Source organism: Loxodonta africana, chromosome 6 (assembly GCF_030014295.1).
Source record: "Loxodonta africana isolate mLoxAfr1 chromosome 6, mLoxAfr1.hap2, whole genome shotgun sequence".
Classification (NCBI taxonomy): domain Eukaryota; kingdom Metazoa; phylum Chordata; class Mammalia; order Proboscidea; family Elephantidae; genus Loxodonta; species Loxodonta africana.
In genome coordinates, this window is record NC_087347.1 from 20019063 (window position 1) to 20041739 (window position 22677).

General features: G+C 38.0%; 3 long non-coding RNA genes across 3 annotated transcripts; all 3 read left to right on the forward strand.

Annotated features, from left to right (window-relative positions):
* The first annotated feature begins 425 nt into the window (after nt 1–425).
* On the forward strand, nt 426–9515 carry LOC135231531 (uncharacterized). Its single transcript, XR_010322228.1, has 3 exons — nt 426–489; nt 8182–8296; nt 9453–9515. It is a non-coding gene; the product is annotated as an uncharacterized LOC135231531 (long non-coding RNA).
* Nucleotides 9516–9587: 72 nt separating this feature from the next.
* Nucleotides 9588–13669, forward strand: LOC135231530 (uncharacterized). Its single transcript, XR_010322227.1, has 3 exons — nt 9588–9651; nt 10809–10899; nt 13531–13669. It is a non-coding gene; the product is annotated as an uncharacterized LOC135231530 (long non-coding RNA).
* Nucleotides 13670–13675: 6 nt separating this feature from the next.
* On the forward strand, nt 13676–21558 carry LOC135231532 (uncharacterized). The gene is made up of 2 exons (XR_010322229.1): nt 13676–13739; nt 21415–21558. It is a non-coding gene; the product is annotated as an uncharacterized LOC135231532 (long non-coding RNA).
* The last annotated feature ends 1119 nt before the right edge of the window (nt 21559–22677 follow it).

Consider the following 22677-nt stretch of genomic DNA (forward strand, 5'->3'; position numbering starts at 1 on the left):
TAAAATATTTGAACTTTTCAAATATAAACAGGTCAGGCTTCTGTATCCTTGATAGAATATCATCTGGTCCAATAAATCTGAAATGTGTAAAATTGAGGCATCTTTCTACCTACCTAGTTTAAAGAGTAAAGCCATGTCCCACTTCATTAATAGATCAGGGTTTACAGAGCACGGTTATAAGTCTCTGTTTACTTGTTATTTTTCTTGGCATTCTGACACAACCTGTCAATTTTGCATTTTCTTACCTTTGTCATAAAACGGAGGTAATTGCAAACTCGAAAGAACTCTAATTTATAAATGTTTGTGGTTAGATCATACTGAATGCATCTTTTTTTCTCCCCCTGTATTCTTAGAGTACCTTGAAGTTGTTCAAAGATCTCTGGCCACTCATAACAGCGAATGTTTCCAAACAGTGAAAGAGGCTTTTAAACAAGTTGTGAAGATGATGAAACTTCCAGAATTCTACAGTAAGCTTGAAGATGATTTCACGTAAGTGGATTGATTTGCCTGTGAGGGAGTCTGTGTCTAAATATAGTCTGGTATTATTTACTTGAAGTTACATCATTTATGTCATTTTCTTACATGTTGTCATGGATTGAATTATATCCCCCCACAAATGTGTTTATCAACTTGGTTAGGCCATGATTCTCAGTATTCTGTGGTTGCCCTCCATTTTTTTATTGTAATTTTCATGTTAAAGGATTAGGGGTGGGATTGTAACACCACCCTTACCCAGGTCACCTCCCTGATCCAAGGTAAAAGGAGTTTCTCTGGGGTGTGTCCTGTACCACCTTTTATCTCTCAAGATATAAAAGGAAAAGGAAGCAAGCAGAGAGTTGGTGACTTCATACCACCAAGAAAGTAGCACCAGAAGCAGAGCATGTCCTGTGGATGCAGGGTCCCTTTGTCTGAGAAGCTTCTCAAGCATGGGAAGACTGAGGACAAGGGCCATCTTCCAGAGCTGACAGAGAGAAACCCTTCTCTTGGAGCTGACAACTTGAATTTGGACTTTTAGGCTACTTTACTATGAGGAAATAAATTTCTCTTTGTTAAAGCCATCCACTTGTGTTATATCTGTTATGGCAGCACTAGATGACTAAGACACATGCATTGCGTTGCATTATATCGCACTGGGCAAGTACCTGCAAAAGATCTCTTTAGAATGTTAAAAAACAAAGATGTCACATTAAAGACTAAGGTGCTCCTGACCCAGGCTATGGTGTTTTCAAAAGCCTCACATGCACGCGAAAGTTGGACCATAAAGAAGGAAGATCTAAAATGAATTGATGTCTTTGAATGTTGGTGTTGGCAAAAAATATTGATTATACCATGGACTGCCAGAAGAATGAACCAATCTATCTTGGAAGAAGTACAGCCAGAATGCTTCTCTCACATACTTTGTACATGTCATTAGGAGGGACCAGTCCCTGGAGAAGGACATCATGCTTGGATAAGTAGAGGGTCAGTGAAAAAGAAGAAGACCCGCAACGAGATAAGTTGACACACAGCTGCAACAGTGGGCTCGACCATAACAAGAATTGTGAGGATGGTTCAGGATTGGGCAGTGTTTCATTCTGTTGTAAATAGGGTAGAAATTGTTTGAAACAAACTGGACCTAACCCCAACAACAACCCCAATAACAACAATAACAATAACCATTCTTTAAGATCTGGAGTAGGGATTTCCACGGTAGTGGTGGATATACTTCTTGAGTTACTTAAACTTAAGAAAGTTAGAGTCAAACAAATATGTTAAAATATGTTTTCATAGACTCATAGAATAGCTAGAGTGCTATGAATAGTAGGCTTAGTGTAACCTACATGACCCACAAACGTGCAGATTTTTTTTTCACATATAGGTTCCTGAGTCTCTCCTTGTTTTTATTATTAGGTGCCTAGAATCGGTTCTGACCCAGAGTGACCCTATATATAACAGAATGAATTAATGCCCAGTCCTGTGCCATATTCACAATCATTGTTGCACTCAAAGGTATCCATCACTCTTCTTGAGAGTCTTCCTTTTTATCATTGACCTTCTTCTTTACCAAACATAATGTTCTTCTCCAGAGGTTGGTCCCTCCTGATGACGTGTCCATACTAAGCAAGATGAAGCCTCATCACTCTCGAGTCTAAGGAATATTCTGGCTATATTTCTTTCCCTAACCTATTGCCATGAAGCCGTTCATACTCAAATTCACCCTATAGGTCTCTCTCTAAACTTTCTGAATAAGAATCTCCAATGGAACAGGATTGGAGATCAGTATTCTTCCTCTGGTCAAATACACAAAATATTCACTATATAAGTTTCATATCTTCTTAGTAAAATTGGTGAAAAGATTGAAAATTTCAGTAGAGCTCTTCTCTACTCTGCATCTCATTTCTGCCTCTGTGTTTGTTCACATGTTGCTCCTAATTCTGGAATCTTCTTTCTTTTCAGCAAACCCAGATTCTACCCATCATAAAACCTTGATTAAATCCTACCTCATGACTAAATTAATAGCAGAAATCTATGTGCCTAGCATTGTGCTAATAAGCCATCCCCATATCCTGGAAAGGAGCTCCTATTCTCCTCTCTGTTATAAAGCTAAGGCGAGGGAGGCTTGGAGAAGTGAGGTTGTTTTTCTTCTTGGCCAATGTTATTATGCCCCTAATTCCTTGCAATCCTGTGCACAAAGGAATGCAAAGCTACCTTATCCTCAGACATCCCTTTGTTATGCATGAGCACTGTTGTTGCAGTACTGGAACAATCCATTGCCTTGAGGGTTTTCCTCTTTTTCACTAACCCCTTACTTTTACAAGCATGATGTACTTCTCCAGGGATTGATTCCTCCAGATAACAGGTCCAAAATATGTGAGACAGAGTCTCATCATTCTTGCTTCTAAGGAGAAACCCGGCTATGTATTTTCCAAGACTAAGTTGTTAGTTTTTTTTGGCAGTTCATGGTATAGTCAATATTCTTTGCCAACACTATAATTCATAGGTGTCAATTCTTCTTTGGTCTTCCTTATTCTTTGCCCAGCTTTCACTTGAATATGAGGCAATTGAAAACACCATGGCTTGGGTCAGGTGGACCTTAGTCTTCAAGGTGACATCTTTGCTTTTCAAAACTTTAAAGAGGTCTTTTGTATCAGATTTTCCCAATTAAGTGTCCTTTGATTTCTTGACTACTGCTTCTATGGGTGTTGATTGTGGATCCAAGTAAAATGAAATCCTTGACAAAACCAAACTTTTTTCTATTTATCCTGAAGTTGCTTATTAGTACAGTTTTGAGAATTTTGGTTTTCTTTATGTTAAGGGGATGTTGTCTTTGATATTTATCACTAAGTGCTTCAAGTCCTCTTCACTTTCAGCAAGTAAGGTTGTGTTCTCGGCATAACCCATGTTGTTAATGAGTCTTCCTCCAATCCTGATGCCATGTTCTTCTTCATACAGTCCAGTTTCTCAGATTATTTGCTCAGCATACATATTAAATAAGTATAGTGGAAGAATACAACCTTAAGGGACCCCTTTCCCGATTTTAAACCATGAAGTATCCAATTGCTCTGTTCAAACAATGGCGTCTTGGTCAATGTACAAGCTCCACGTGAGCTCAGTTGGGTGTTCCGGAATTCCCATTCTTTGCAATGTTATCCATAATTTGTTATGATCCACAGGGTGGAAATCCTTTGCATAACATAAAACACAGGTCACCATCTTTATGGTATTGTCTGCTTTCAGCCAGGATGATCTGACATCAACAATAATATCCCTGATTCCATGTCCTCTTCTGAATCCAACTTGAATTTCAGACAGTTCCCTGTCAATGTACTGTTGCAGCTGCTTTTGAATGATCTTTGGTAAAAATTTACTTCTGTGTGATGTTAATGATATTGTTCAATAATTTCTGCATTAGGTTGGTGCTACTTCCTTGGGAATAGGCATAAATATGGACCTCTTTCAGTTGATTGACCAAATAACTGTCTTCCAAATTTCTTGGCATAGATGAGTGGGCACTTCCAACACTACATCCATTTATTTAAACATTTAAATTGGTATTCTGTATGGAATTTTGTGTGCATACTAGGATTTTGTTATTTCAACATCATCTGTTTAACCTAGATTAACTGCTTTTCATCCTTCATGTCTCAGAGTATCATGTCCTTGGAGAGGTCTCCCAGATCCCTTAGACCAGGTGACGTAACTGTTGGTACATCTCACACCAGGTGGGATATACCTATAGTACATCCAACACACTTGTAATGGATTGTTAATGCTAATCTTCTTCAGTAGACTCTCTGCTCTATGAGGGCATGGACTCCATATGTATCATACACCAGTATCTCTCCAGTACATAGTATACTCATGACCAGGATACTGGGTTGCAAGCAATAGACATTTATGAAAAAGGGATCAGTGACTCAGGTAACTACAAAGTCTAGAGATAGAGAAGAGTGGTTATTTTCATCACAATTGTGTCTCTGGACTCCATTTGTGTCCTTAGGATGATTTCACCTTTTGTTGCTTTTACTTTTAGACATATTCTGGTCATGTGGTAGCCAAGCAGGTACTGATTGCTTCAGAGTTATCTGATGCTTGGTACCTCTAGTCTTAGAAAGAAATTGTTTTAGTAAATATTCCAACCAGAGCTTTCACTGGTCATTGTGGGACGTGGGCTAACCCATGAATCCACCATCTTATCGTAGGAGTGTGTTGTCCTGACTGCCTTAGTCAGGGTCAGGAGACATTCCAGAAACTAAGAGTAGATATAAGCCCTTCCTGACCCACATTGGCTAAGAGTAGAATGAGAATGATTTCCAAAGATAAAAAAGGGGTTCTCTTACTAGAACTGGGGGAATGGATCTGTATAAGCAGAAATCTCTGATAACAATCAAAACATTAACAGTCAGTATTTATGCAGTACTTTATAGGGATTGACAATTTAAGATGTTCACTAAAATACTAGACAATTACTGTTGAAGCAATAAATACAAAATTTCCCAATCAGGCCATTGATCATTGCGTGTTATAAAATGACATATTAGTAACATTATGACTATTATTATCATTACTGTTAAAATTGACTGCTAGGAAATTTTAAATTCCTATCCTCATTCGGTTGTAAGTTTTTATGAGATTTTTCTTGCCATTTATTAAGAGGAAATATAGAAGTCCACCATCCCAATAGTTTGTCTCTCATTCTTCTTGTATTTAAGTAACTTAGTACTTGGCTCTGTCCTGCAATTTGCATCCAATTTCTGGTTTTATTTTTCTGATTTTATCACAATTACATGCTATCTCCGTGTGGTCTCTTGGGTAAAGTAACCAAATTTCTTCTTGCAGTTTTAATTTGTATTTTGGTTGTTTGCACAGTCAATGCAGCTTCTTCACAGTCCTCCTGTATTTATTTCATAAAGGGTAGCTTTCTGCCACTACCACCACCCCACCATTTGGAGTCTTCCTATTGCTTCATTTAACTTTCCTAGATTACTCTTCTGTTTAAAGTGGGGTCCAATGTGATTTTGCTATTTTACTAAAAGTACTATACTTGGCTTTCATTTTGTTATTAATTTCTCCTATTTCCTTTCAATTAGCCCATTTTTTTAAGTATTCTAAATTTCACCTTAAGGATTTCCTGGTTTTCTACTGAACTTTAACCTTTTTCAAAGCAATTCAGTTACACAAAAATTCTCAAACTACTTTCCTGAAGCCCTGAAACTATATTAACTTTTGTGGGAGTGTGAAGAGACTCATTTTTTAGGGAAATGTGATAGTTCTCATCAGAGTTCAGGTTTATAACCCATGAATGTTTCACAGTTGTGATCTCCTCACTACAATAATAAAAAAAAAAAAAAAAAATTTTTTTGTCTTTGTTTTTGCTTCCTGATAATTTGTGAACTGGCGTTTGGCTTGTCCAACAGAAGTGGGAGGGAAGTTTTTTTCCCCATTAATGTGTCTTGATTTTCGGCACAATTCTGTATGTACACTGGGGAGGGTTTCAGAAGATGGGGGAACAGACTGTGACAACTAATTATCTCTCCTAGGTCAGCCAGTGGTCCCAAAATGATAGAATTCTCATCACAAGACACATACTGTCTGAGGATTTCTGCTACTTGGGAAGGTTGTCATCTTAGGATGCATGATCTCTCATCCTTCCCTCCCGATGCTTTATTTACTAAGACAGCACCCACTCCTTTTCCAGATTTCACCTGTTTGGGAGATTGTTGTTGTTGTTGTTGTTGTGTGCTATCAAATCAATTCCTACTCATGGTAATCCTGTAGGACAGAGAGCACTGTCCTATAGGGTTTCTTGGGATGCAATTTTTTTTTTAATTAATATTTCCCTTGAAGTGAAAGTTTACTGCTAATGTAAGTTTCTTAAACAAAAATTTATACAGACATTGTTATGTGAACCTAGTTGTTCTCCCTATAATATGACAGCACACTGCTTTTCACCCCATATTTTACTTGTTCATTCAACTGGCTCCTATCCCTTTCTACCTTCTCATCTCGTCTCTGGATGAGAGCTGCCCATATGTCTCATGCATCTACTTGAGAAAAGAAGCATGCTCTTTATGCATATCATTTAATGTGTTATAGTCAAGCCTAATCTTTGTCTGCAGAGTTGGCTTAGGGAAAGGATTTAGTTCTGGGCTAACAGAGAGTCTGGGGGGCCTATCTTCTGGGATTCCTCCTGTCCCAGTCAGACCATTAAGTCTGGTCTTTTTAATGAATTTGAGTTCTGTACCCCAGTTTTGTCCTGCTTTATCAGGGACTGTCGTGTTCCCTGTCAGGTTGGTCATTGGTGGTAGCCAGGCACCATCTAGTTCTTTTAGTCTCAGACTGATGGAGTCTCTGGTTTGTGTGGCCCTTTCTGTCTCTTGGGCTAATATTTTCCTTGTGTCTTTGGTGTTCTTCATCCTCCTTTGCTGGGATGCAATCTTTAAGAGAACAAATTGCCAGGGCTTTTCTCCTGAAGAGCAGCTGATCAGTTTGAACCCTTGAATTTTCAGTTAGCCATCCTGACCTTAAACATTGTGCCACAGGCCTGCTTTTGAGAAATGAGTGATACGTTATGAATGTTGTCTTCTTTCCCTTTGCTCATAGAGAACTATAAATTTCCCTTTAATTCTTAGACTGAAATTAATTTGCATTGAATCCAGATGTAGAAAACACACATTAGGCAGCCATCTCCTTCTGTTCATTGTTCTTTGGCATAAATTGCTTTGACATAAATAATGTCATTGAGCTTTGGTTCATCCTCTGTCCACAAGTAGGAGTTTCCAGTCCTCACTGCAAGTTCACTAGGTTTCTGACATTTAGACCTTTCTTCTTCCTTCACAATTTACCCACACTCTTGGGCACTATGTCTCCAACTATCACTAACAGAAGAGATGGGCTTAGACATACGGCTCTTTTCCAAAGGCTGGAGCTGGGGGAGGAATTCCTTCAGAACTCTGTGTCATGGTAATAACTACAGGGAAAGGCCAAGGTTCTAATACAACAGACTACTTGTAAACAGAAAGTCTTTGGATTAGAGATGTGATGGAGGTCAGGGCTATGAAGCCAAAGGTTCTCAAACAGGCAAAGAAGAGTTCAAAGGACTAGGGGCAGGATGTAATGGGCTAGCAGGCTTGAGATGTGTGATTAGGTTAGACAGAATAAAGTGTCAGAGGCAAAATGGATAATCCTTGTGATTCTTCCCTATAATCTTAGATTCCTCTGCATCTCTATTTCAAAGTTAGTTACCTGCTAATATATACTGTGTATGTGCATGTAGTGGTGTAGAAATGGGATCAATATGTGTATATTGTTAGAGTAATTGGGAAGAACATCAAATATCATTTTAACCTCAAATTATTATATATTGTAGAGACATATTCCTTAAAAAATGAGTGCTCTGTAATCTTAGATTTTTAAAGATTCCCACTGTCTCAGAATGCTCTCAGGATTTTTGTGATCCAATGCATTGATTTGAATGAAAGCATTTTCATAACAGTAGTGTTACATAAATGTTGGATGGAATTGTTTTCATAGACATATTTTGAAAAGTTAAAGTAGGGACCATAATTAATTTCTCCTTCCACAGTACAAACGTTCTGAAGAAATCTAATATTATTCATTTTGCATTATTTTCTACATTTGGGTTTTGATGTTGAAGTGAAATGTAACTTCACTTCTGTGTTTCTGTTTTCTTTGCCCTAGGTTATGCAAACCTCTGAAACTTTACTCAGCAATGGACAAAGCCTTTTTTCTAGAACGTTTGATTTTTCCTGTTAAGACTGCTGTTCAGCTTAATAAGAATAAAAAGAACTATAAGGTAAAAAAAGTGAAGAAAGAAAGGGGGGAGAACATATGGAGAAAGAAAGAAATCCTTACATAGGTATTCACTAGTTGTCTAGGTGTCATAAATTAGTTGTAGAGAAATATACACATGGTGTGGATATATTTTTAGAAATTCAAACAATACATACAAGCTTCCATTCTGAGAATCAAACTAAATGATGAAACATGTCAGTTATCGAATTATTAATACGCTACAACTTCCTCTCCTTACTTGTCTTTTATTCTAAATACACATGGAAACTCTTTAAAAAATGGAATAATGGATACACTGTAGGACAGAATACAACTATTTCAATAAACTTTTTCATTTCCAAAATTTTAGAAACCTGTCCGATTAGGTAGGAGTACTCCGAATCTGACCCATTTCATAGTAACAATTTTAAGCAAATAGAAAGAAATGAAATTATGACTTGTGTGGACTGAAGAAAAATACATGGTGAATTTCAATATTTTGAATAACTCTCAGAAGCAGGAAATTAAAAAGAAAATTTGAATATGATGATGATAACATTTCTAACTCTATTGATCCACTGGGTCATGGAATAAGACAGATTTTGATATGAAAAACTTGTGAACTTTCATATATCTAGAAAAAAATCACAACTTTTTGGGGAGATTAGGGAAATTTTTTTTATGAGGGATGCCAGGGATTAAGGGATATGTCCAGAGACCGGGGTACCTAACCAAGGCAGCCTCACCCCAGAGGTCACCCTGTCCTATCCCAGCTAGGTTAACTGCCAAAAAGGGTAGTAAGTGAGGACAGATATCTGGAAGAATAACAAGGGGATTAATTGGTTCATGACTTGCATTGATTTTTTTGTAACTTTTTATTTTGAACTAATTCTGGACTCACAAGGAATTACGAAAAGTATACTGAGACATCTCATATTCCTTTCATCCACATTTATCCAATATTGGCATCTTCCTTAAACACAGTGCATTATAAAAACTAATTGACATTGGTGCAATACAGTTAGCTAGGCCAAGTCACCAGGACTATTCAGAACTTATTTGAATGGAAAGCAATCACTTAAAACACTGAAAATAATTTTGGAGCTCAATTCCATTTGGAACTGAAAGACATCCCATGTACATTATCTGAAGGATAATTGGAATCTTGATTTTTGCAGGGAGAACAGGTTTTTATCAGCATGGATGACCTTTGTGACATGATGGCTAACACCTCACTGGGTTCACCATACCACAGATATGTTAGAATTATACATTTATTATTTGAGACAGAATATTCTCCTTGCCTTGCTGCAAATTACAAAAATAAACTGAAAGCCTTCTTGGACCCTTCCATCGACCACTACAATCCTCCAACAGGTAAAGCATTATCTGGTGAAAATGAGAAATGACAAAATAACCAGAGCTAAGTGGTTTGCTCCAGGGTGCGAACAGAGAGTGAATGAGCCAAGGAGCTGGACATGCACAGATTAAACCACTTCAGTAAAAGATTCAGAAATATCAAATTCTTAGGAATGCAAGAAGCAGAACACAGAAAGGTGACCCTTAGTACTTTTCAACACTAATCTAGCATCACTGATGCCAACAAAATACTTGACTTAACTTCAAATTCTAGATAGAGTAGATCTCATAAGTGGTTGTACTCTTAAATGACCTAATCTTTTGCCATCCAGTCGATTTAGATTCATGGCACCCCCATATGTTACAGGGCAGAAAAGCACCATAGGTTTTTTTGGCTGTAATCTTCATGGGACCAGATCACCAGGTCTTTCTTGGGTGACACTGCTGGATGGGTTCAAATTGCCAACCTTTAAGTTAGTTATCGAGTAAAAATCATTTGCACCACCCAGGGACCCTCTCTCTATCATTAGCCTGTTTGACATCTAATATAACTACAACTTCAAGCTCTTTGCAGTATGAATAGTTCTTAATATGTTTACCTACATTGATCAAAGATATATGAATCCTTGACATAGCTGGTAGGCTTTCGATGAACTTAACTTCTCAGTCATTATCCACAAATTAATGAATTGATCTATTTCATCCCGACAGTATTGGTGATCTCGGGGAGAGAAGTTGTAGTCAGAGGATGACTGAAGATGTGGGGATGATGAGGCACAGGGGCATCAAGTGTGTACCCTTCCTTCAAGAAACTTCATGGAAAAGATCCTGTTACATCCTGAGGCAGAGTTAATCACAGGCAGATGCAGATAGAATGGAGTGTGTACTAGCAGAAGCTGGAAATCGAGGCAAGAAAGGACAGAACCGAGGTGCTTATAGAGATGGTCCCGAGGGAGTGAGATAGAATTACGTTTAGGAGTGTGTGGTGACCTTGGCAGAACCCCCTTCTCATTGGATGTAGTTTCAGGTCTTGCTGTGGTAATGTAGGAGATCAAATATGTTTTAGAATGTCACGGGCATCATGTAAATTAGTGTACTGAAATATTTTAAGCTTTTTTTTGACAATTGACAAAAATATCATTTCTGGTTAAATCAATTGATGTTTTGCTTTTTAGACAGGCAACAATTCTACCAGTTTTGCACTGAATTTGGGTTCTTTCAGACCACGGATTCAAAGAACCAGCCCTTCACTGGGCTGCCTCTCAGGTAAAGGTTCTATTTTGACTTCTGTTTGTTGCTAGAACTATGATTGCATGTTTTTTTTCTTTTCTTTCCTTCCTTTTTTTTTTCCCCCTGCACTTAAATTGATGAAATTGTTGTTGTTAAGTGCCATTGAGTCGGTTCCGATTCATAGCAACCCTATGAACAACAGAAGGAAACACTGCCTGGTCCTGCACCATCCTTACAATCCTTGTTATGCTTGAGCTCATTGTTGCTGCCACTGTGTCAATCCACCTCGTTGAGGGTCTTCCTCTTTTCCACTGACCCTGTACTCTGCCAAGCATGATATCCTTCTCCAGGACTGTTCCCTCCTGACAACATGCCCAAAATATGTAAGATGCACCCTCGCCATCTTTGCCTCTAAGGAGCATTCTGGCCGCACTTCTTCCGAGACAGATTTGTTCGTTCTTTTGGCGGTCCATGGTATATTCAGTATTCTTTGCCAACACCACAATTCAAAGGCGTCAACTCTTCTTTGGTCTTCCTTATTCATTGTCCAGCTTTCACATGCACATGATGTGAATGAAAATAACCATGGTTTGGGTCAGGCGCACCTTAGTCTTCAGGGTGACATCTTTGTTCTTCAACACTTTGAAGAGGTCCTTTGCAGCAGATTTGCCCAATGCAATGCGTCTTTTGATTTCTTGACTGCTGCTTCCATGGCTGTTGATTGTGGATCCAGGTAAAATGAAATCCTTGACAACTTCGATCTTTTCTCCGTTTATCATGATGTTGCTCATTGGTCCAGTTGCGAGGATTTTTGTTTTCTTTTCATGTTGAGGTGTAATCCATACTGAAGGCTGTGGTCTTTGATCTTCATTAGTAAGTGCTTCAAGTCCTCTTCACTTTCAGCAAGCAAGGTTGAGTCATCTGCATAACACAGATTGTTAGTGAGTCTTCTTCCAATCCTGATGCCCCATTCTTCTTCATATAGTCCAGCTTCTCATGTTATTTGTTCAGCATGCAGACTAAATAGGTATGGTGAAAGAATACAACCCTGACACACATCTTTCCTGACTTTAAACCAATCAATATCCCCTTGTTGTGTCCGAACAACTGCCTCTTGATCTATGTAAAGGTTCCTCATGAGCACAATTAAGTGTTCTGGAATTCCCATTCTGTACAGTGTTATCCATAGTTTGTTATGATCCACACAGCCGAATGCCTTTGAATAGTCAATAAAATACAGATAAACATCCTTCTGGTATTCTCTGCTTTCAGCCAGGATCCATCTGATATCAGCAATGATATCCCTGGTTCCAAGTCCTCTTCTGAAACCAGCCTGAATTTCTGGCAGTTCCCAATTTGAAATAGGTAAAACTTAAGGTAGAAATCTTATGGATGGAAGTTTGATAAACCAAAAATAATTCCAATAACATATGTAGAACCAAATCTCAGATTTCCAAATCTGACTTAACTAGTAGCTGCCAGGAAACACTCTATAGGTTTTTAGAGGATGAAAAAGAATAAATAAACTAGTAGCCTCAGTCTTACTTGCTGGCATTAGGAGGTCATTTTATTTAATACTCTTTAACTGAGAATATACTTTGTTTATTGAAAAAATCCAATTAAGAAAAAGAGCGATAGAAAATTTGCAAATAAAGAAAGCGAGTTCTCCATGTCTTTTGAATTTTAGTTTAGTGAAGGTTTGCTAGTTATATGAAGCAAGACAGATAACCCTTAGTAAACTTTATTCTCATTATTTTGTGATCCTTTGTTCATATTTACTGGGTTTGTAGAGCAAGATATGATTCCTGACTTGGGAGCCTGTATTTTCTCCTATCAAAGTCCAAAGGCTCAAATCCCCTAATGAGGAAAGGAGCTAGGACTTATTCTATGTCAGGTGTATTAATTGAACCACAATTTTTAAGAGTGATGTCTATGGTGAAGGTACATGTATTGGGGCAAACACCTACTGTAGCCTTGCTTCTTTTGATGTCTATTCTACCAGTGTGGAGAGAAGTCCCATCCACATTTTCAGCCCTTTGTTCCTTTGCATATCACTTTTGCTCCTAGGACACAGGAGGATAAATCTTCCTTTTAATTGCCTCCCTTATTTAGCCTCTCTTTGATATTCTAAACCCTGAGGCTAGAACAATTAGAACTGGGTGGGTTCAAGTAGCTCTGGGGCCTGTTTCTCTGCATTGGAGGTAGTCTCTCACTTTCACTGCCTTTGTAGTCTCTTGTTTATCAGGCTGGTAGGCTATGCATTCAGTTTTCTTCCTTCTAGCCCAGGTTCAAGTATGGACTTGGTGGGAATGCAAAGAACAAGGTTTCTATAGCCTCCTCACTACAGTAGTACACTGACTTGACCAAGGGTCCAATAGACAAGTACTTTGCTGGCCAAATTCCTCTGTGTTTACTGAATCGAGGAACTCATAGGAGGAAAGGCTGGACTCGGATAGATAGCTAGCAAGCTAGATAGCTAGCTACGTAAATAGATACGTTTCCTTCCCAACCTGAAGAAATCCTTCTTTTAGCTATTTTAAGTAACTCAGATTCTCAGGGGAAAACAAAACAACGAAATAAATAACACCACACTCTTTCCATAGATGTCTGACCCACATTCCTCAACCCGTGTCCAGCATCTAAAATTTTGTCTCATTTTCTTTGCAGTTATTTTGTTCAACAGTGTTCTGATTTCTTTGACCCTAAGTTCAATTATGATTCACTGAAGAAGGGTGTTAAATCCACCAATGCATACTACAGTGGCTTTAAAGTAACGGGAAGCAAAATCATCTTTCCCAATGGTTCCTTTGATCCTTGGCACGTTCTGGGAATCCCAAAGGATATCACTAAAGATTTGCCTGCTGTCTTCATTAAAGGTAATATATTGTGAATAGTCAAAGACCTGTAAATACAATGAAATATGTCAGCATTTAATAATAAATGAAGGCTTCTACAGTGGTTCAGGGGTTGAATTTTTGACTTCATTGTGGGAAAAGAGGGTTGGATTCCCTGACATGCACATAATGTACAGCCACTACCAGTCTGTCATTAGAGGCTTGTGTGTATTATGATGTACAGGTTTTGATGGAGCTTCCAGATTAAAATGATCTATTTATAAAAATCAGCCAATGAATACACTAGGGATCACAATGGTTTGATTCACAACCAATCACAGGAATGGCACAGAATCAGGAAACATTTAGTTCTGTTCTGTATGGGGTCTCCATGAGTTGGGGGCAGAACTGACTACAGCTATCAATAACATTAATATATTGCTTTTGATATGATTATTGATAAAAATCATAAAATACTTCTAGGCAGGCAATTAGTAGCTCATTTAGTCTTCCCTAGTATTTCAGCTTCTGCCTGGCATCTAAAACAGAACACATTAAAAAGTACTAATTAGCATGAACATCTAATGTGCCTATAAAGTTAACCATTTGAGTACTATTCTTTTTTTTTTTTTAATAAGAAATGTGTGTGGTTTCGTATAAACAAGTGATATGAGGTCATTTTCTTTTGGGAATGTAATTAGTCATTAAAAGAAGTTATTTTGTCTAAGGGCTCTGAACACTAGATAAATTAGTGTCCACAAGCACAACAGTTTGGTTCTTAGAGTAATAACCTTACTTGGATCACACCATCTTTCCATGTGATCCATTTTACCTGCTGAGGTTACTGAAATTAGTTTTAAAATAATCTCAATAATCTATGTATAGTACTGGATAAAATACGTATTTTCACTGCAAAATAAAAACCACTGCTTATTATGCTAATGGGACATTTGCAAAAACCTTCACTTTAAAGATCCTCAAAATTTAATATGAGAATGGCAAAACTGTCATTGGATTTAGTAACCTTGAACTCTCTCATTGAGTGTTATTCTGGATGAGTCAGTAGAAGTTAGGATAAAATACGTTCAAATAGAGGAGGTGAAGAAACAGAAACAGCAAGCTTTAAACACCTTGACTATGAGAAGTGGAAGAGAAAAAAAAAAAAAGAATAGCTGCTGTTGAATGGAATAGGATTAGGGAGAAAGATGTCACACTAAAGAGAAGTCAGGAAAGGAAAGGGTCCAGCAACATGTGGAGGATCTGCCTTGACAGGTGTCTCTGCTGTTGTTTTTGTTGTTAGGTGCCATTGAGTTGGTTTGGACTCATAGGTACCCTATGCACAACAGAATGAAATGCTGCCATCCTTACAATCATTGTTATGCTTGAACTCATTGTTGCAGCCACTGTGTCAATACCATGGCTTGGGCCAGGCCCACCTTAAACTTCAAGGTGGCATCTTTGCTTTAAAGACGTCCTTTGCAGGAGATTTACCCAAAGCAATGAGTCATTTGATTTCCTGACTGCTGCTTCCACGGCTGTTTGTGGATTGAAGTAAAATGAAATCTTTGACAACTTCAATCTTTTCTCCGTTTATCATGATGTTGCTCATTGGTCCAGTTGTGAGGATTTTTGTTTTCTTTATGTTGAAGTGCAATCCTTACTGAAGGCTGTGGTCTTTGATCTTCATTAGTAAGTGCTTCAAGTCCTCTTCACTTTTCTTTGCTGTAAATGGAGCAAATAACTTAAAAATTTTTTTTTTTTTTTTTTTTTTTTGTATGAGAGAAAACACCATAAGCTTCTAGTTTCAGTGGCAAGAATTTGAGAAAGTCCCTAGGATGGAGTTACCATTCTTACAATTATCCAGCCCAAAGCAAGAATACTGTCAAATTCCTGCTACCTGGCTCTTAAACTTCTCTGTATTTTCTCCTGGAATAGTTCAAAAGACATCTAAGCAGTATCCTTCATCTATTCCCACTCCAGCTAACCCAAAGTTCTCTCATTCACATTGCGTGTGTATGTATGAGTGTATGTGATAGTGTAGATGATGCTAGTAATCAATTTTTGCCCAAAGGCCTATCTTATAAGAAGGTGGACGAGGTCATTTTGGTTTTCTAAAGAAAACAAAAGGCACTATCGCTATGGTATCTCCCACAGATGAGATCCTAACATAAATTCTTGGTGGGGAGGGTAACGACATATCCAAAGCTCCTAATGGTTTTGCTCCTTTTGGCTTGGTGACTACAAATTCAGTGCCAGGACAGTCTCATGCCTCTTCTTGTTATTGTAAAGAGGACACAGCATAAATGTGATCCCAACAGGGACAAGACTGATATTTTGTTCTTACCCTTTTCTTGCCTCTGCATAGATGTCAAAGATGAGATCACATATTAATGGAAAATTATAATTCTTTTAGGGATTAATTTAATTAAAATTTCAGAGAGATAGGTGGGAGGATATTTTCAACACCTTAGTTAAGACAAATGAGAAGAAACACGATTTAAGTAAGTTCCTGTTTCATGAGAGCAGGTCAGGGAGCTGTAAGGTTTAAAGGATCAATGTTGCTTCCAGAAAACATCAGGCTTTTTACATAATGCCATAATAGAAAAAATGAAGTTGGTCTTGAAATAAAATATGTATTACACATTATATACGTTATTCAGAAACTTTATGTCTAGTTGCCATTGAGTAGGCTCCAATTCACAGCAATGCCATGTGCAAAAGAACAGAATACTGCTGGTTCCTGTACCATGACTGGTACGCTTGAGTTTAGTGTTGCCTTCCAGTGGCTCATCTTCCAGTACTGTATCAGACGATAACTCTATTGTGATCCATAGAGATTTCATTGGCTACTTTTTAGAAATAGATTATCAGGCCTTTCTTTCTAGCAATACTCCAGAAGCTCCGTTGAAACCTGTCCTGCATGGGCAACCCTGCTGGTATTTTAAATATCTGTGACATAACTTCCAGAATCCTAATAACATGTAAGCCACCACAGTATGACAAACTAACTGAGGGGTGGTGGATTCACAAATTATAAGGATATATTATTCAATAAGATTGGTAGCTATAAAATATTTAGTATAGAGCCTGACATGTAAAAATTGCTCACTGATTGGTAACTCTGAGGAAGAATACTTAAACAACTGGGAATAGGCAACCATAGTGTACCAAAAGCACTAGACAACCTTTCTTATGCATACAATTATTTTACCACATGAACACAAATCTTTTGTATTCTGCTTCTGAATTAATGCCTAACACTAAATTCTACAATAATTCTACTTATTTTTAAATGAATTTTTTTTTTAATTATATTTGTACCTAAACCAAAAATCAAACCAAACCCATTGCCATCAAGTCGGTTCTGACTCAGCAACTGTACAGAACAGAGTAAAATTGCCCTAGAGAGCTTTCAAGGCTGTAAATCATTATGGAACCAGGCTGCTACATCTTTCATCCATGGTGCCAATGGTGGTCCAAATCTCCAACCATTTGGTTAGCAGCCAAGCACTTTAATCACTGCACCACCAGGGCTAAGCCACCTTTTTTTCCAATGCTATTTAATAAAAGTATAATTTGAGCTATACATTTGAAGTGCATATAAAATTTTCAAGTAAATACAAACACACACACAGAAATGAAGTTAACTTTAAGACTATATTTTATTTAACACAATATATTCAAAATATTTTCATTTCAACACATAATTAATATAAGAGGATAGTTAACATGGTTTTTACCTTGTTTATACTAAGCACTCAAAACCCAGTGCATATTTTACTTAAGGCACATGTCCATTTGGCTGAGCCATGTTTCAAGTGACTTATACCCAGACATGGACTATATGAAGAATGGGGCATGAGGACTGGAGAAAGACTCTTTAACAAACAGTGATATGCAGATGATACAGCCTTGCTTGCTGAAAGTGAAGAGAACTTGAAGCCCTTACTGATGAAGTTCAAAGACCACAGCCTTCGGTATGGGTTATACCTCAATATAAAGAAAACTCACAATTGGACCAATAAGCAGCATCCTGACAAGTGGAATAGAGAATGAAGTTGTGAAGGATTTCATTTTACTTGGATCCACTATCACCACCCATGGTAGTAAAAAAGTAGAAGTCAAGAAATCAAATGGTGCATTGCATTGGGCAAATCTGCTACAAAATCTCTCTCTAAAGTGTTAAGGACTAAGGTGTGTCTGACCCAAGCTATGGTGTTTTCAGTTTCCTCATATGCATGTGAAAGCTGGACAGTGAGTAAGGAAGACCTAAGAAGAATCCATGACTTCAAATTATGTTGTTGTCAAACAGTGTTGAACATACCACGGACTGCCAGAGGAATGAGCAAATCTGTCTCGGGAAAGTATAGCCATAATTCTAATTACAAGTGAATTTGGTGAGACTTTGTCTTACATGTTTTGGACATATTATCAGAAGGGACCAGTCTCTAGAGAAGGACATCACGCTTGGTATAGGATCAGCAAGATGGAGTGCTCAAATTCATTCATTTAAAAGTATTTATGGAGTGTCTACTCCTGTCAGATGCTCTGCTGGACACTAGGGGGATAAGGGTGCACACCCTCACTGCTCCTAGGATCTACTTATCACACATGTGAGACAGACAGTGATCAAATAACTACACAGAGGGCTTTCTTAGGTCACAGATGTCTAGACAGAATTGAGAAAGTGAAGGAGAAGTTTAGGATTCACCTTCTAGGAAGCAATTTCCCTCATACCTGTGACTGGATCTTATTCCCTTTGAATCTGTGGTGCCTACTATATGGCTGATGTTCACAGACTACGTGCTGAATGAAAAATTATAAAAAAGAAGTTAAGAGAACCCAGCAAGAAGGTTAAAGTCTTATCTTCAGCTTCTTCACACTGGCTGAAAAAAAAAAAGATCACTTACCTCTAACTAGAGAAGAATTTGAAGTGCTGAACCAGATTTTGTAGATAAATATGCCTTTTCCACTTCCTTTCCATTCCCACATCTCTTATTATCCCATTTCTAATTGGTCTTGTATTCAATTAGTGTTTTGTGCTCATTGAAAATGTGGTTTTATGACTCATTATATTAGATAATAATAAATCAACTTGGTATTATAGCTCACTTTATTTTTTTTTAATTTCATTATGTATTCTTGGATATTCATAATTTTGGTATGCATCAGAACTAGCTTTTCATATTCTGGCATGTCCAAATTTGGCCATTGGTCAAAATTAAATGCTGCAAGTCAGCTGAGGCAATTCAATGATCGAGAATCTTTATAATTTTTATTCAGTAGGCAGGAGGAACAAAGTGGGGTTAGAGTTGTCATTGTAAAACAGTAGTAGCTACACATGTCAGCCTAGAGAAAAGGATAGGTTGTTACTTTTGTTGTTGTATAATAATAACCAGTCCTGGCTTCCACTCATGTTGACCCCGTGTGTTTCAGAGTGCTGCTGTGCTCCAGAGGGTTTTCAGTGGCTGTGATCTTATGGAAGTAGATCGCCACTTCTTTCTTCCAAGGCATTTCTGAGCAGATTTGGACTGCCAATCTCTCAGTTAGTAGCCCAGCACTTAACGGTTTGCATCACCCAGGGACTCCTTGTGGTTGCAGGGTGTCATTGTTTTTGTCTATGCTCACACATGATTACAGTGTGTCTTATTTGTGCATGATCTCATCACAGCCATGGTGTTAACCTCATCTGAACTTGAAATTCTGTGAAATTGTTTATGTTTATAGGAAACTCTGTAGTTTGTATCCTTCCATCAATTGTGAGGGGCTTTGCTTCTTTCTCATCGACAGAAGTCTTAACTTTCCTACTCTGTTTTCCTCCTAAACTGTTAGGGTGACATCTCTGTTAGTTTCTTTAGTTTCTTGTTCATCTTTCTGGCATTTCTTTTTTTTACAAATAAATATTAAAAAAAAAAATCACTGCCAGCAATTTGATTCCAACCCACAATGACCCTATAGGACAGAACAGGACTTCCTCAAAATGTTTTCAAAGCTGTAAATCTTTATGGAAGCAGGCTGCCTCATTATTTTCCAGCAGAATGGCTGGTGGTTTCGAACTTCCCATCTTTGGTTAATAGCCGAGTGCTATAACCACGGTGCCTCCAGGGGACCCTCTTTTGGCAAGTATATTCATATATATTCTTATCCCTTTGAGAAAAAAGTAGCATGATCTAGACACTGTCCGACATCTTCCTTGCTTCTCTTACCAATATACACTGGAGATCTTTCCAACTAAGCACATAGGAGATTTTCTTATTTTTTTTTTAAAGGGTGAATAGTACTCCACTGTCTGGATGTGCCATGGTTATTACATAATTTTAGCTTCTTAAAAGAAAATAAGGAGTTCTGGTGGCACAATGGTTAAACACTCAGCTGCTAACCAAAAGGCTGGCACTCAAACCCACCAGTTGCTCTGCAGGGAAAAATGTGGCTGGCTGTTTCCATAAAGGTTGCAAACTTGGAAACCCTATGGGGCAGTTCTACTCTTTCCGAAAGTGTTGCAATTAAATCAGAATTGACTTGACAGCAAGGACATTTTTGGGTAACAGCAAATACATCTGGCCCCTAAAATAAATAATACCAAATGGATGGATACTTGGAATCCCTGAGTGGTGCAACTGGTCACGTGTTCATCTACTGAGAGGTTGGCGGTGCCTCAGAAGAAAGACCTGGCCATTTGAGTCCCAAAGATCATGCCATTGAAAACCTTATGGAGCACCGTTCTACTCTGAAACATATGGGGTCCCCATGAGCTGGACTCTAAGGCAAATGTTTTGTTCAATTTTATGTTTTTGCTTTGGTTGGATGCTTATTTGTAAAACCCTGAGCTCACATTTGACAGCATTTGCTACATAACCCAGAGTGTGACAGACCTTCTGGTGATCTGGGTTCAATCCTTAGTAATTTTCTTGACAAGTCACTTAAACTCTCTGAGGCATAGGTTCCATATCTGTAAAATGAAGGGCTTGACAAATATTTAAGTCCCCCTGAAATTCTACCTGTTTGATCTTATACGTGTTATATGTTTATCAATCCATTCTCCTTAAGAAAAAAAAAAAGCCCTGATTTTTTTAGCATCTGCTGATTTTCATGCTGTAAATATTCCCATCAAGGCCAATTTCAAGCTCACTGTGTAACAGCCAGCTTGCAGAATTTCTGAAAATTCAACATTCAGCTCTTGGATCTGGTACACTGCAACTCCAGTAGACCGCTGGGAAAACTTTCTAAAGTGAAACTGAGATTTAGACATTGTAATAACTTCCTTAGAAGAAACTTAAGTTATATCACATTTGGATAGAACAAAAAGGAAACTAAAAGCATTATTCTCTAATTCTACTACCTTAATCATTCCCAGAAACATTCATTAATTTGTAGCACAAGAGGATTACACAGACTTCAACAGTAAATCACTTTAATAAATATCATATATTTACCCTTCCGTAATCTACAAAGAAGCTTACTTCTTTGATTCAAAGCCCATTATTTAGTAACCTTATTTTCTTTCTTAATTATGGCTGCACATTTTAATCACCTTTTAACCAGCTTATGGATACGCACCCCTGCCTGAGACTAATTAAATCAGAACCTCCGAAAGATGGGGGCTCAGGTATTGGTTGGTTTGAACAGGGTTCAAAGTGCTTCTAACTTGTAGCTGAGAGTTAAGGACATTTGGATGCTTGGTATGTAAGTATTCTGACATTTATCTTTCTCTTTTTAGGTGCAGGACATTGTGCAGATTTGTACAAACAAAAGGATATTGATTCAACTGAACTAATTCAAGCACGAGAAAGAATCTTTCAGATTCTGCAAAAATGGCTAAAGCAATAGACCTCTCTGAAAAATAAATGCAACAGAACCCGAAATCTGGACTCCCTTTTTTTTTGCCTAATGTAAAACATCCTACAGGGGTGAAATTAGAGTAGTCCCAAAAGTCTAATTCCTCTCTGTAGGATTTAAGTTGGTTTTGTTTTCATGGAAGGTCATCTTGTTCCTCTTTTCTGGCTGACCTTGAGAAGGAGCAGATCATCTAGCACACAAGAAATAAGTAGTCTGGAGTACCAGCTACAAACATTCAATTGATTTCCATGACGATGGAAGCTATACAATCCGTGTTTTCCAGAACAATCTCTACTTCATGAACTCTTATTTTTTTCAATTAATGCTATTCACGGCAGGCAAGTATAAATGTTTTGATTAATTTTTATTTTTTAAATATTTATTGTGCTTTAAGTGAAAGTTAGCAAATCAACGCAGCCCCTCATGCTGAAACTTACAATACATTGCTGTATACTCCTAATTACTCTCACCCTAATGAAACAGTACACTCCTATCCTCCACTCTCAATTTTGGTGACAGTTTGTCCAGTTCTGTCCCCCTCTGCTCTCTTATCTTCCCTTGTAGGAGATGCCAACATAGTCTCATGTATCTACTTGATCTGAGAAGCCCATTCTTCACCAGTGTCATTTTCTATAGCATAGTGCAGTCCAATCCCTGTCTGAGAGTTGGCTTTGGGAATGAATGGTTCCTGTCTTGGGCTAACAGAAGGTCTGATGTCCATGAACTCAGGGGTCCTTCTAGTCTCAGTCAGACCATTAATTCTGGTCTTTTTACAAGAATTTGGGGCCTGCATCCCTCTACTCTCCTGCTCCCTCGGGGGTTCTCTGTTGTGTTCCCTGTCAGGGCAGTCATTGATTGTAGCCAGGCACCATCTAGTTCTTCTGGTCTCAGGCTGATGTAATCTCTGGTTTATGTGGCCCTTTCTGTCTCTTGGGCTCAAAATTACCTTCCGTCTTTGGTGTTCTTCATTCTCCTTTGGTCCAGGTGGATTGAGACCCATTGATGCATATTAGATGGCCGCTTGCTAGCCTTTAAGACTCCAGACGCCACTCTCCAAAGTGGGATGCAGAATGTTTTCTTAATAAATTTTATTATGCTAATTTACTTAGATGTCCCCTGAAACCATGGTGCCTAAACCCCCGCC